Source organism: Ailuropoda melanoleuca, chromosome 11 (assembly GCF_002007445.2).
Source record: "Ailuropoda melanoleuca isolate Jingjing chromosome 11, ASM200744v2, whole genome shotgun sequence".
Lineage (NCBI taxonomy): Eukaryota > Metazoa > Chordata > Mammalia > Carnivora > Ursidae > Ailuropoda > Ailuropoda melanoleuca.
The window spans coordinates 37,779,016-37,794,895 of NC_048228.1; the positions used below are offsets into that span (position 1 = coordinate 37,779,016).

Here is a 15,880-nt window from a genome sequence, read left to right on the forward strand (position 1 = left end):
ATCAAGTTCCACATCAAGCCTTGCATCAGGCTCCGCACTCAGCAGGGAGTCTGTTTCTCCCTCTGACCCTCCCCTGTCTCGTGCTGTCTCTCTCTTTCTCAAATAAGTGAATAAAATCTTAAAACAACAACAACAGAATGAATAAAAACACCACTCTAATTCTTTACTCTTTAGTTTAAAATAATTGCAAAAAAATACAAATCATTTCAGTATTAATGCTACATGATAAATTTTTTTTTTACATTCAATTAAAAAGATTCTGGATTTGACTGTACATTCACTTATGAGATGAACTAACATTTCATTGATTTACAGTATCTTTTTCTAACTATTTTTATAGAAATATAAAAATAAGAAAGGCTTAAATAAGTGCTCAAAGTGAGTATCTTAGAAATATATATTTTTAGCATATAGATCAAATCAGAAAACAGCATTATTCCTTGACACAATGGCATATTGGCTGCAATTTTCAAACAATCAAAGAGACTGTTTGGATATCAGCATAATCTTTTCATTTGCAAGTGTTACTCTTAGGAAATATTAAGACTTCTTACTGATCTTTATCACTCAAAAGATAATGATAACAACACCTGCTTTTTGTATAGGATAGGGGCTTTATAATTTGAAAACCCTTTTATGTACATAATTTCTTTTTACTATTAGAATATTTCTTGACCAGTTATTAGGCAAAATGGTACATTTCTAGGATAAGTAAAGGCTTTAGGCATAAAAATGAAGCAGAAAAAGCAATTGTAGCAAAGGTTAAACGAAAGGAAACCATTAATAATAATACTAAGATCCTTAGGATATTTTCATTAACTTCTCAACAAAATATATTGTATTCCTACAATTTTTGGAATCATTAAAAACAGCCTCCCTGCTGTTTTTAGGATGTTAAAACATGTAAAATCTGCTAGGATGTTAAAACAGTTCCATGAGACTGTGGGCTTGTCATTTCCAAGTTGTTAGAATGCTCTTAGATTCACTTTCTTACATTAATAACAAATACTTGAGTTGCATAACTCTTTTAATGTACTTATTTTTTTCTATACAGTAAGTGAACAGAACATGTTAATCTAAGTCATGATCCTTTTGAAAAATATTTACTCAAAATTTTCACTATTTTGTTATTTGTTTCATCCAGGAGTTTTTTTTTTTTTTTTAAAGATTTTATTTATTTATTTGACAGAGATAGAGACAGCCAGCGAGAGAGGGAACACAAGCAGGGGGAGTGGGAGAGGAAGAAGCAGGCTTCCAGCAGAGGAGCCCGATGGGGCTCGATCCCACAATGCCGGGATCACGCCCTGAGCCGAAGGCAGACGCTTAACCGCTGTGCCACCCAGGCGCCCCCATCCAGGAGTTTTTTGAGGGGGGACAGAGAGTGGTTAAAAGTAAGATTAAAAAAAAAAAAAAAACAACCCAGACATCTGTATTTCATTTTCCAAAGCCTTCTTAAAATGATTTTATTTTGTATGCATAAAGATGAAAACAAATTTCCTAGAGTCATAGAATGAGTTAGTAAGCATAACAAATTAGTTTTCTGATCTAAACTCATGGGTTTCATCAAAATCAATTATGAACTCTACTTAAGATATAAATGTCTTATAAAATCATCAACAATGAGCTTCTCAACAAAGAAAGTCAAGAAGTAATAAAGTAATATTAATTTACACTGTCCCATTGAACTTGCTTGATACAAAATTCCCGGGGGAAAATATCCTTAGGAGATCTTAAAATTCTCTGATACCAGCATTTTTTTTTTTTCCTCACAGAAGACAGACATAACTATCACATTATACCTGTATTTTTTAAATAAGGTGATTATGACTCTTCCCACAATATAGATTTTACAAGAAAAATGAAATGGTTAGAAATACCCTGTAAACATTCCTTTCTGTTAAGAAGTCATGCTTGCTTGCTTTTTATTTTATTTTTTAATTATTATTTTTTAAGTAGGCTCCATGCCCAACGTGGGGCTTGAACTCATGAACTTGAGGTCAAGAATTGCATGCTCCACCAACTGAGCCGGCCAGGTACCCCAAGCTTTTCATGCTTTAAATAAGAAATAGGGGACCTCTTATCCCTCAAAATCCTGAATGAAGTAAAAGAATTATGTTTGAACATAACTTCAAGTTTAGTTTCTAAGAAGGAAAAGTAATTAAAGACATCAAACATATCCCATTCCCCACCTAGAAATGTGTAACACAGTTGTTTTATTTTTGTTTTGTTTAAAATGCTATCCTGACCCAGTTTTGAGGCCTTGGTCAGAGGCCAGTTAGATCCCCTTCTTGAACAACTAATTAAGTCCACATTCCAAATACTTCCCTTACTGGGCCCTCACACTTTAAGGCCATTATGTACCAGCCCTACCAAACCAGGTACCAGGCAACTAGGGATAGCCCCCTGGATTCCCCAGAGCTCCTGAAATTATTCAAGGTAACCAACCCTCAGGGAGCCCTGGAAATCTAGCTAACCCCATGCTGTTTGCCATTACACAATTACCCCTACAGCTGGAGTTTACTGTTAACTCTGTAGCCTGAAAGCAACTTCCTGCATGGTCCTGCTTGGCAGCCTTCTCTTATTAGGAGCCGTAAGTAACAGAGATCTGAATGTCAGGGTGTTGTCTCTACATCAAAAAAATTTTAAATCTCATAAAAAATAGTGCTGGCAGGTCTGACTGCAGGTAGTGGGCACCCTTCTGCCATTTACCTGGGACAAGAGAGCTAAGCCAGCTCTTGGGCCCTAGACATCTATGCCACCCTTAGATAGAGAGGAAGGGCAATGTGAATAATACTGGGCACTGCTTGGTAATACATATGCAGTTTTTTGCATAATAAAAGGAGAAAAAAAGCCCTTCTAGTTTTATATTTTAATAGAGTAAAAATCAGAGAGGAAAAATATCCCTAATATTAGCAGATCCTAAAAAAACGTATACTATCCTGTTTTATAGGGTGAATTGTGACAATAATGAAGAATACAGATTAAGTAATGCGTTAGGGATGTTTTTCGAGGATTCTAGCTTAATTGTAGAATTCTGGGGAGGAGAAAAAGCAGAAAGCTCAACGTTGTGCAACACAGGAATCATGGATAATGTGACTCAATTTAAGCAGTGGTTTCAGGAAGTCTGGGAGGTCACAAAAAAGCTGCAAAAAAGCAATGAATTTTAGCTGACGCTACAGATCACAGCTACAAAACATAAGCCAGTATTAGACAGCAAGGAAAGGAAAAAAGGTCATGCTTTGTTCTTTTTAGAGTACTAATGGATAGTAACAGCATACATAGTAGTAAATTCAAATACTCATTATAAGCACATTGTAAAGCAGGAGCCTTTTAAGGTGCCATATATGTGAATTTGGAATAACTTCTTCAACTTTTGAAATAGATATACGTTTGAATGGCTGCTTATGTAGCAAATGCCTGAATACTCTGCTCAACTATATAACTAACTTCCATTATAAAACCAAATGTTTGGTTTAAAGATCCTATAAATTAAATTAAAGAGTACTGAGAAATTTTAGATTATCATTAAACAACACTAAATTATCCTAAAAACTATTATAAAGGAAAAAAACCCTACAAATCTAGCAATGTTTTTCATTGTTTTCTCTCCTTTGGGATAGACAAGATTGCACCTGAGTGCTGTGTCACAGTTCAGCTATGTGACCTTGCCACAAATCAATCACTGATTACAAAAGTACAATTTATTGTGGGGCGCCTGGGTGGCACAGCAGTTAAGCGTCTGCCTTCGGCTCAGGGTGTGATCCCGGCGTTATGGGATCGAGCCCCACATCAGGCTCTTCCGCTATGAGCCTGCTTCTTCCTCTCTCATTCCCCCTGCTTGTGTTCCCTCTCTCACTGGCTGTCTCTCTCTCTGTCAAATAAATAAATAAAATCTAAAAAAAACCAAAAAACAAAAAAAACAAAAAGTACAATTTATTGAAATTCTGAAATAAAAAATATTTTGCATACATTGTCAGTGATATCCACTGACACATTTTTTACCATGAGGGTGGTATTAACCACATTTTTCAATGTTTTAACAACTTTCCTATACAATAGAACTAAAATACAGTGACTGAAATAAACCCAAGTCTGCATTAACGCAAAACCAGTGTCTCTCAGTAGTGGTCTGCACTACTTTGGAGAGCATCAATTTCCCTCATAAAATTGGGATCATGTATGTATTTTTTCCCACAATGATTCACTCATGTAAATATAAGGGAAACAACCACAATTAGGCATGGTAGGTAGAATGTCTAAAACAGCAACCCCAAACTTGTCCTGCCCTCATCTCCAGATTCTATGAATATGATATCTCCCTGGCGATTATATTATGTCCTATAGTACAGTTGACTTTAAAATAGGGAGATGATCTGGGTGGGCCTAATCTCGTCATATGAAGCAAAAGTCAGATATATTCCAAGCATGGTAAGGATTTGATTCACTACTGATGTTTTGAGAATTGAAATAGCTGTGTGAGAAGGGATATCATAAGGAGATAAGAGAAATAGCCAGCAAGGAAATGGGACTTCAAACCTTCGATGCCAAGGAAGTGAATTCTTCCAAAATCAGGGATGGGCTGGAAAGACACCCTGAAGTTCCCGATTAGGACAGCTGGATGGCACCTTAATTTCAGCTTTGTGAGACACTGATAAAAGACTTATAAGTGTTTTTTAAGTCACCAAGTTGCATACACAGATATGGAGACTAAGGTAATAGAGTTAGAGAAAGCTTTCTTGACAAAAAAAAAAAAAAAAATATCTAACCGGTATCTCAATGGTCAGAAGAGTTAGTTAATAATCAAATAAAGGGAAGCATTTTCCAAGCAAACGCAGGATGATGAGAATTCCTGAAGTAAAGGAAACCATTGTAAGAGCTCAGGGAACAAGTGTTTTAGTATAATGGTATGGAGAGGTGTACATTGGCAAGAAGACACAATTGAGAACCAAATCCTGAAAGTCATTTGGGCCACAGTAGTAAGCTGTTTTATTCAGAAGGCTTTGATGTACCAATAAATAATTTTAATCCGTGGAAGGATATGATCAGATGTAAGTTTATGCAGCTTACTGTAGGTACAACATGGAGAATGGGCTAGATGGGATAAAGACCAGAGATAGGAGGCTGGTTTAACGATCCAGGTAAGAAATTATTAGTATTTAAACTAAAATGGGGGCGATGGGAGTGGATGTGAAAGCTATTTAGAAGGTGGGCTCTTCCAGATATGGGTGGCACAGGAGGGAAAAAGGAAGGAAAGAGTCAAAGATTATCTAAAGTATCTGGCAGATATATGGGGTGAATGCAAGTATTGCTCATTCTTGTTGACAGCAAATCTAATTAGAGGTGGAGGAATTTAAGATGAAGAAAATAAAATGAGTTTAATTTGTGACTCTTATAACATCCAGCTGAAGAAATCGAGTATGGATTGTCGAATCATTAGAATATTGATGTAGTGAAAAATCAACAGTTGAAAGATGATAAGTGACTGGGGAAAACAAAACAAAACAAAAAATGACTGAAAATGAACAGTTTGAGAACAAGGAAAGCATGGTGTCATGATAGTCAAAGCAGGAAAGAACTTAAAGAGAGTAAGATTAATGATGTTAGATGCAAGATAATGTAGATGCAAAGATAAAGTAAAGTAAGGGCTTATAAAAGTAAGTCATTGTTGACTTTTAACAAAGCAGTTCTAGGTGGCATGTTAGAAGCAGAACCCAGATTACATTGGCTCAGAAGTAAACTGAAGATGTGGGAGCAGTAAGGAGTTACCAACTACATATTTATCAAAATATACGCTCCTTCCAGGACCGGTTAGGATTGAGATGGGGTGTGTGTGTGTGTGTGTGTGCGTGCGCACGCTCTTGCTGGAAAAGCTTGAACAGGTTTAAAGATTGATAAAAATGATTCAGTAAGGAAGGAGAAGTTAGAAATACATGAGAAAGAAGGAATAAGTGAGGGAAGGAAGTCCTTCAAGTGTTAAGAGATGAGATCCAGTACATGGAAGGAGGTATGAGCTTCCAGTAGGCAGAGAAGTATCCATGAACATAAAGAAATGAAATAATCTTTTGTTGATAGTACTTCAATGATAAAGGATCCTCTTTCTAAACAATTTTATATAATAGGCTGCTAAGGATTGAATGTGTCCCCTCAAAATTCATATGCTAAAGTACTAAATGCCAGAACCTCAGAACATGACGTTGTTTGGAAATGGAGTCATTGCAGATGTAATTGGTTAAAATAAAGAGAGTACTATGGGTAAGCCCCTAGTCCAATATGACTGATGTCTATAAACAGGAGAAATCTGGACATAGAGAAATGTACACGAGAAGAACACCATGTAAAGACTGGAGTTAATGTCACAAACCAAGGAATTACCAGAAGCTAGGAGAGAGACCTGGGACAGATTCTTCCCTAGCACCTTCAAATGGAACACAGTCTTCCTGACACTTCGGTCTCAGAATTTTAGCTTTCAGAACTGAGACAATACATTTCTGTTGTTTAAGCTACACAGTTGGTGGTACTTTGTTACAGTAGCCCTAGGAAACCAATGTACACAGACATAATGTAATTTTCAACTGCTACACCTTCTTATAGATTACATATAAGTAATTGAGTTTATATAAAATATTTCAATTAGTAAATGAGCAAACAGAAGTAAGAAAGGATGGAAAAAAGAAAGTGCATAAACCATGACCTTTGTCTACCATGTCTCTTACCTTCAAAGCTCTCCAAATGCTCATTCTTAATTCTAACATAGGGTAATATTAAATAAAATGGAGGGGTTATTAGCATATCTAGTATGTCAGTAGTTCTTCATTCCTTCAGGTTATAAACATAAAGCACTTGTATCTTTGCATATTGAGTCACTACTCGATTCTTGAACAAGAAAGACATGCAGGTGTTTACTTACATCTGTATCTGTAGCAGTAGTTTTGGCTTTAGTCACACTCAGTCATTCAAGGGAACACCAGGGTTTATTGTTGTGGACTTTTGTGCAGAATGTTAGGGCAGCCACCACCATATTCTTGTAACTTGACACTGATCAAAATGATCAAAATGTCTCATCAAATTCAAATTTGTTTTGACCACTAATCAGTGTGTGAAGTTCACAGAGATTCAAATTCCTTTCCACATATAATAAAAATGTGGTAAGAATAATATCACCTTCAGGCATGGGGGAAATGTAAATAAATGCCCTGACACTCATACCACATCCTCATTCCAAAATCTGAGCCCTGCTGGTGGAAAAGGAAAAAACACAAAACAAAAAAACAAAAACAAAAACAAAAAAAAAATGAGGAAAGAAAAGAAACCTCTGATGACTGAAAATTAGTGGCCATACCATAGATATCCATTATTATAATGCCAAAATATTAAAGACAACCATAAGTATGCAATAATTAAAGAATTGTTATTAAATTATGGTAAATCTATCCAATGAAATATGTAACTTTGAGAAAGGCTGGTTACAGAGTCTATATAGTAACCTGAAAAATATACTTTTAAATTTACATCTAATTTTAAATTAAACCTAAATATTTATTCAAAGATATTTAGCCATCAGGTCACCTGCTGAATCTATGGCACATATGGTGTAGTCTCAGAACAGTAGTATATTCAAACGAAAATATTCCAGGACCAAAAAAGAAATTCAAAACAACGAGAGATCTTCATTTGCATATCTTGAACATAATTACTAGACCTGTAGTTTACAACAATAATTTTTACTACTACAATGTTCTCTTCTAGCAGTTTCCCAGAGACTCCCAAGTTCTCCCAAGGGTCCTACAGCCCTTGCTTAGGGACCACGTGTCCTTCTTCCAGCCCAACTTCCCTTCTGATTCTGAATCATAAGAACTCTTGAGAATGTGTCTGATAAGGAAGTCCTCCATCAGAGGCTAAAGAGGAAAAGAACTTAAGTAAACACCCAAATTATTATTATTTTTTTTTAGATTTTGTTTCAAATTTATTTATTTGAGAGAGAGAGGGAGAGAGAAAGAGAAAGTGCCCACTCAAGAGCAGGGGGGAGGGGCAGAGAGAGAGGAGAAGCAGACTCCCTACTGAGCAGGGAGCCCTACCCAGGGCTGGATCCCAGGACCTTGAGATTGTGACCTGAGCCAAAGGCAGATACTTAACTGAGCCACCCAAGCGCCCCCAGACTCGAATTATTTTTAATGAATAGAGAAAAGGTAACTCAGAAAAACATTTACATAAATACCCTTCTCCAGCACCACAAAATTAAAACCATGTGAATATTTACTAGACACCAAAAACACTGAGTAAAAAGGCTAAATTATAAACACCTGTAGGGAAAGAATGATGTCTTTGAATCCTTTTGATACTAAGTACTCTTTACACATAAGAAAGTAGCAAGCGTTTTGTTAATTAAGCTTAAGAAAGTACACAAAAACTGTTCAAAAAGATGTTATTGTAAATCTATTAAAATGTTACGATTTTAAGGAAAATAAATGACAACTTATGAAAGTGTACAACTTGAACATACAATTTTAAATGGCATTGGACTGAGATTTACTTAGAAAGCAATATATTTAAAGGTGAATGCTACCTTATTTCTGTCAATAATTGTCAAGTTATTTTGCTTGAACACAGAAACTGTAGTTGTAATTCTTGAGGTCTTTATTCTGAACTTGTCACACTGAGACATTTGCACTTTAATAGTATTATATTATCTTGAAAGTAACAGACCTTTCTGTTCACTTTGACTATGAATTTAATATGATTTCTCTTCTTCTATTGCTACTTTAATTTTGTACAGCTGTGCAATGCCTACCATCATAAGTAGAGAGCCAGTCAAGTCACAGGATTATAACACAATAAAAAGAAAAGAAAAGGAAAGAAGAGAAAAGAAAAGAAAACAAAACAAAACAAAAGGAACAGAAAGAAAAGAAAACCTATATTATAAAGGAAGCCAATAGCAAAGTACATGGGTAGCAAACTAGATAGGTAGTTTTCAAAAGCGGGTGAATGAAGACTTTACCTAAATCATCTGGGGGAGTATTTAAAAGATTTACAGTTTCTTCCTCCCCCAATTTACCCTGCTGGGTTTATGAGACTCAATTGCAGGTGTGAGTTGGAATCCATCTTTTTTTCATTTTTCTAACATCACTCTTGGGAACACAGTGCTGTTGAAAATCAGTTGAAAAAGGAATGATTATTAGAATATGTAAAACAAACATATGCATGTATGACAACAGGTATACTTTTGTTTCTTATAATCACAATGTGCCATAAATTGGCCTTATATAGCAAACACTTTCCATTATCTAGGATGGTGGGGGAAAGGATAGGTTTTCCATAAATTGCTCAGAGTTAGTTTTATATAAAATCATGAATAGTATGGGAAAGGTTAAACACTTGTTCACTAATATTCACAATACTGGTACAAGAGAGAAGCCCCCTAAATTGCAGTAACTTTTAGCTTAGATATTCTCTATTACCTCTGTTAGTTCTTAAACTAGATTAACTTTCTACGTTCCTAAGACAAACACAACAACAAACAACAGCAAATACGTTGTCTTTCTTAACTTCTATCCCTGATTTTCTCTTCCTTTGATTAAGAGATTCTTGGAAGAGCAACTATACTTATAGAACCCATACCCTCATTTGCAATTTAGCCATGGATAAATAATTGTTCAGTCTTCTTGCCTCTGAAAACTGGTTTCCACTCAAGTCAATTAAAATTGCTCTCATCAGTGTTAAGTAAAGACATTTTTCGATCCTCAGCCTGATCTATGCTTTAGACTTGGCAATACAAAACTCCATTTTTATTTTTTATTATTTTTAAAGATTTTATTTATTTAGTTGTAAGAGAGGGAGAGAGAAAGAGAGGGAGAGACAAGCACAAGCAGGGAGAGCGGCAGGCAGAGGAAGAAGCAGGCTCCCTGCTGAGCAAGGAGCCTGATGTAGGACTGGATCCCAGGACCCTGGATCATGACCTGAGCCAAAGCAGATGGCTAACTGACTCAGCCACCCAGGCGTCCCCAAAAATTCCTTTTAAAAAATATCTCTTCCTCCTGGACTTCTGAACATTTTCTCCTCAGATACTTTTCAAACTCCTTAATATTTTTCGTTTTACTTTGTTCTTTAAAAGTTAATACTTTTCAGGTTTCTATCTGAAGACCTCACCCATCTCCCCTTAAACGTTTTATCTCAACAACTTATTGTATTAGCAATTACCTATAAACTAACGGTTCCAGAGTTATTATCAATCCCCATTCCCTCCTCCCCAGTCTTCTGAAACCTTGTGCCAAATTTCTAACTGCTTCCTGGAGATTTGCCACTTGTTATGTTCCAGGTGTGTCAGACTCAAACTTTCACATCTAAAATATTTACCCTGAAGGGCAACATATAATTTCTCCTATAATTCTGGTCTCAATTAATAACATCACGTTTCCTATACGTGATCAAGAAACTTGATCCATCCTTGACTTCTTTTAGAACTTAAGTATTTCACTTCATATCTTGCGGGTGTGGTTTCTGATGACGAGATGACTATTGTAATTCTTTCTCTCTTTCTTCTTTCTCTCTAGAGGTAAGATACTTTCTTTCTCTGGATTCTTTCAAGATTTTCTGTCTTTGGATTTCTACAGCTTCAATATGGTATGTATACGTGTAGAGTTTTTATACTTCTTGCTTGGAATTCCCCGAGTTCCATGAACCTGTGGTTTGATGTCTGCCATTTATTTTGAAAAGGTTTTGGCCACTATTTAAACATTCCTCTGCTTCATTCTCTCTCTCTTCTAGTACTCCAGTTATGCACATGTTATACTCTGAAATTATCTCAGAGTTCTTGGATATTCTGTTATTTTGTTCCCATTACTTTCTCTTGTTGTGTTTCATTTGACATATCTTCGAGCTCACTGATCACTTCCTCGGCAGTGTCTAATCTACAACCGAGTCCATCGAAGGCATTTTTCATCTATATCAATTTCTAGCATTTCATTTTGATTTTTAGAGTTTCCTTTTCTCTGCTTACATTGCCCATTTGTTCTTGAATGCTGTTTATTTTTTCCATTAATATACTAATTAGAATTATTTTAAATTCCCTGTGTAATAATTTCAAAATCTGTGTTTATATGAATTTAGTTCTGCTCCTTACTTTGCTTCTTCTTATTTTCCTGCCTTTTAGCATGGCTCGTAATTTTTTAGAAAGCTGGAGGTGATGTATTGAGTAATAATAACGGAAATAAATAGTGTGAGTTTTTATGTTAATCTTGCTGAATGTTGGGCTGTGTTTGATATTTGCTGTAACTGTAGGTCCATGATACATCTTCTCACATTCTAAAAGTAACCTACAAACAGTCCCTTTTCTGACTCCAAAATTCCTTTAACTCATTCCCTTTCTTCAATTCCCATCACCACTGCCTTAACTCAGGCCTTTCTATCTGGTTAGACTTTTTCATATGTCTCAGAATTGTTCTCTTTGCCTTTGTTGCAACACTAAGGAAGAGAACCTTAATTGGATTATTTATGTATATTTATCTCCCTATTACATGTAAACTCTTTGAGGATAGAAGCCATATTTTATCTTTGCACATCACAAATCATGCAGTCCCGTAGCTTTCACAGAGGAGTTCAGTAAATATCAATGAAATGAATGGATGCATGGGCAAATCATCTACTATCTTCTACGCCGTTAGTGCTTTAGTAGAAAAAAATTGGGCTGAAACTTGAAGTTAAAATTGATTTTGATTTCCTTAGATTAGTCCAGAAATTCTTAAGAAAAGATATTTTGCCCACAAATATATTCCATTAATGATGCCAGTAGCTGCCTCCTGGTGGTATTCTAATTATCAATTCAATGAAGGCAGAACAGGAAATGTGCTGTATAATCAGTACTCTGGAGATATATATATAATCCTGGACAATTCATGTCTTAATGCTCAAGAAAGTATTTATCAGGAAATAATTTTACTGCCTTTCACAGCATTAAAGCCATCTAGGAGAATGCTCTATAATAGAAATATTGTTTCTCTTATTTTTGTTGCCATATCTGGCATTTAACACACTGCTTTGGTTTTCACCATTCTCTCAATATGATTTTAAGTTTTTTGTAAGGTACATCACAGTCATTATTCTATCTTTCATAAGTAAATTGAAATAGAAAATAGAAATAGAAAAGATAAGTGACTTGCTCAAGGCAAACACAAAAGTTATCAAAAGAGCTAAAACAAAACACTGTCAAATATTTCAATAGCAAAACCAATGATTTCATACTTACAGACAATAGCTATAGAAAACTGAGAAAAGTGCAGTCATTTTTATTTTTCCTGAGAGCTAAAGCCAAGACCGTCTAATACATATAAAGATAGTTTTTAATGAACACAGAAAAAAAGTTTACAAAACCTCTTGTTTTTAGCTTTATAAGGAAATCAAACAGTTTAATTTTAATATTCCATATTTTATCAGAAAAAAAGTCTTCCGAATTTAACTTCTGCTAAAATAAGGGAAGACTGCCTACTTAGTTCCATGGGCATTATATCCATCATTTCATTAAATGTGATTTTACAGAAACCCTATGAATTAGGTGGTATTACTGAGATTTTACAGGAGAGCAGGGTGGCTCAGAGAAACCCCAGTAGCCAACATTCCACAGTCACACATACATTACAAAGGAGGTTTATACAACTACATGTTTGCTGAATGACTAATTTCTGAGTTGAGGTCAATGACTGGTTCTATAGATAATAAAGAGTGTTATGATAAATACTCTTTCTATCTAGATTCCAAGAGTTCAAGATTTCTTGAAGATCACACATATTTAGAAATGTTGATACTTCAGTGAATTTAGGTTATCTTTACAAAGTATGTTAATGAAGTAAAAAGGGAGTATTCCTGGGGGAGGAAACTTCCTGTTCATTAGTCTTGCTTACAGAGCCTCGGTAAGTTCAATATTATTTTAGGGGAATCATTTGAATGAATATCAAAAACATGTAGAAGCCTAATGTCCTTTGACACTTTTCCTTTCAGATACAGTTAAGTGGATGGAAAAACTCCTTTCTCCATTGACTTCCATTTTCAACTTTTGAATAAATAAAGTCCTGGTGGATAATCTGGGACTCCTTAACCCTGGTACCCTTTTGAAATTGGTCAGCGAAAGTTTTCAGACTTCCCTAGGGCATGTAGTCTGCAGTGCAATAAAAACAAATGACTATATTTGCACTTCCACTAGTTCAGCATTTTGCTTGAATTATTTTGAGGATCATTAATGAAACTGAAATATCCTTAGAGATCATTTAGATGGCAAACACAAAAGGATACTGAGGTTTGGGCTTACTTTCTGGCGATTTCTGACCAACGCCTTTTTGGAAGAAAAAGAACCTGAAGATTAGAGAAGAAGCTTGTCCTCCCTGAGTAATAGATAGCATAGGCTTCCCAACCCCAACAGGTGACAATGATTAACTACATCAGAGGGACTCAGGGAAAGTCAAGTCCTGAGGGCATTTTTATCAATTAAGGTGCTTTTAAGAACAATAAAAGCTATTTAAAAATAGCTTAAACAGAAAAGATACTTATTTATCTCATAAACAAGATAACCAGTGATGGGTGGTTCCAGGCTCAGTTAATTCAGCAGCATAAAAACTTAATCAAAGATCATGATATTTTCTATGTTAGTTTCACTCATTCTCAAAGGGTAGGCATTAGTTCTTGGGTTTGACCCTTTGTAGTTGTAGGCAGGGAAACACAAATCCAAAAAGGATGCTCTCAATCAACTGGATTTAACAGTGGGAAGCACAGTTTTCCCTCTCGCAAGTATTATTTTCATCAAAGGCATACTATTCCCTTGGTCCATTGGCCAAGATTGGGCCACACAACCAAGCCCAAGGGAGTATCAGGCCTTTTTTTAGCAGGCAGGTTCTATACCAAGGAAAATTGTCTGCATGGGGAGAAGATCAATGAGGTAAGAATCTGATATTGTAAGGCTACACACATAACTTGTAGGGAAAGTCTGGCATCAGTTTGCACTCTTAAAACTCATTACTTTAAATATCTTTCATTCAATAGGATATTTAGAAATAAGCGAATATTAAATGTTAGCCATTTGACAAGGGTCTGAGAACACAGCAGCAAACAAGATGGAAAAAGAAGGTTTATACTCTTTAGTGCAAAGAACAGAATTCTAAAGTACGATGATGTTGTGGAAGAGAATTACTAGACTCTAGAGAAACCCACTCCAGTCTTTCCCGATTAAGTAATGCTTAAGCTGAGACCTGGGAAAGTTGATTATAATTTTGCTGTGGGAAAAGAAAAATAAAATACACCTTGACTAAGATAACAGGAAACACAGAAAGTTCAAGGAAATAAAAGATACCTAGCATAGACGAAGTATGAAACACAAAGGGACAGAATGACACTGGGCAATGCTATAAAATCAGCCATATGATGCATGCTTCCCAGACCTTTTATTAAGAACAAGGGGAATGAAGGTTTTTAGACTTTATTTCAAGGACAAGAGATTTTAGTAGGCATAAGACATTTAGTAGGGATATGACGTATTTGCATAAAACTGTAACAATGGGGAAAAAAAGGGAGAGGATAAAGTTGTAAGAGAGGAAGTAAGGATGCCAAGTAGGAGGCTACTACAATGCTAGAGAAAAGAAATGATAGCATTTCTGAGTTCCTGGTAGTGGACCTAAATTATAAATTTTGTCCCAAGTCTTCTAAGAAAATGCTCAACTACTGTCTAAAATAGCTTTTACCAGGTGTTAATGTATTTGATTTAACCATACATAGTTATAAATTAATTCACTATGGTTTAATAAAGAGTTTTCAAAAGTCAATCAAGAACTTCTAACACCATTTTCTAATAGAACAGCAATCCTGAGGAATACATGGCTCCCTCTAGCTTATATGTGGTATCCCACATGAAGTTTACTGGTTTTGCAGAAGAGTATTCCCTCCCCAAACATAAGACAGAATATGGGAAACAAAATGTAATCTCTGGGGTGTTGGTTTTGTAAATAAAATGATAGGTTTGGTTTTTTAATTTGTTTGTATGTTGCTTTGGTTTGTTTTTCCACAAGAATGTATTTCTAATAATATACTGGCCTTTAATGGAGAATTCGATTACAATAAATTTTGCTTCTTAGATATTTTTACAGCAAGGCTTACTTACAGTCATCCAACAAGAGATGCATGTATCCATGCACTCATGCACATCCTACTTTCAAACTAATCTCCAATGCATTTTTCAAATGCTTGAATTGTGTTTCTTTCTATTCAGGAACTTATGAATACTGAAATACAATATAAATCTTCTCCCTATCATAGTCATCCAACCGCCAGTGGTCTGTAAAATACAGATTCAACAAATTAACTTTTGTTAGACCTGAATTCTCTACTTCCTGCAGTAGTAACTTTAAGCAGAACAGTGTTCAAGATAATGTAATTTGAGTTATACTGTTATTAGGCAAAAAATGATGCTTATTCTTTAGAGAAAACTATATGAAAATAGTCTAATAAATGTATTCAATCATGAGACCGTAGATTGTCTCCCTTTTCTTCCCCCAAGATATTAAACCAACAGAATAAGAAAACATTTAAAGGAAAGGAGAATTATTACTAAAAGAAGCAGCTAACATTTATTTTCTTTTAATTGTATGTCAGGCACTTTGGATATATTGTCTCATTTAACCCTTGCAATAATCCAGAGTTAGGAACTTGTATGTTGTGATTAACCATTGAAAAACTAATGCTTTAAGTGTGTGAATAATGGACTCAGTCTTCCAGAACTACCCTGTAATAGTATTAGGTCTGTTTGGCTCTAATGTCTTGATATTTCAATATGATGCTATAAAACATCTACAATATGCTGAACAATCTTAGGTGTTTCAAACACATTTAATTTAGTACAGTGATTCTG

At 35.2% G+C, this 15,880-nt stretch overlaps 1 protein-coding gene across 7 annotated transcripts in view; it reads right to left on the bottom strand.

Annotated features, from left to right (window-relative positions):
• The window catches only part of CCSER1 (coiled-coil serine rich protein 1), a 1,293,520-nt gene that overhangs the window by 692,670 nt on the left and 584,970 nt on the right, over nucleotides 1-15,880 (bottom strand). The gene's annotated exons all lie outside the window — the stretch shown is intronic.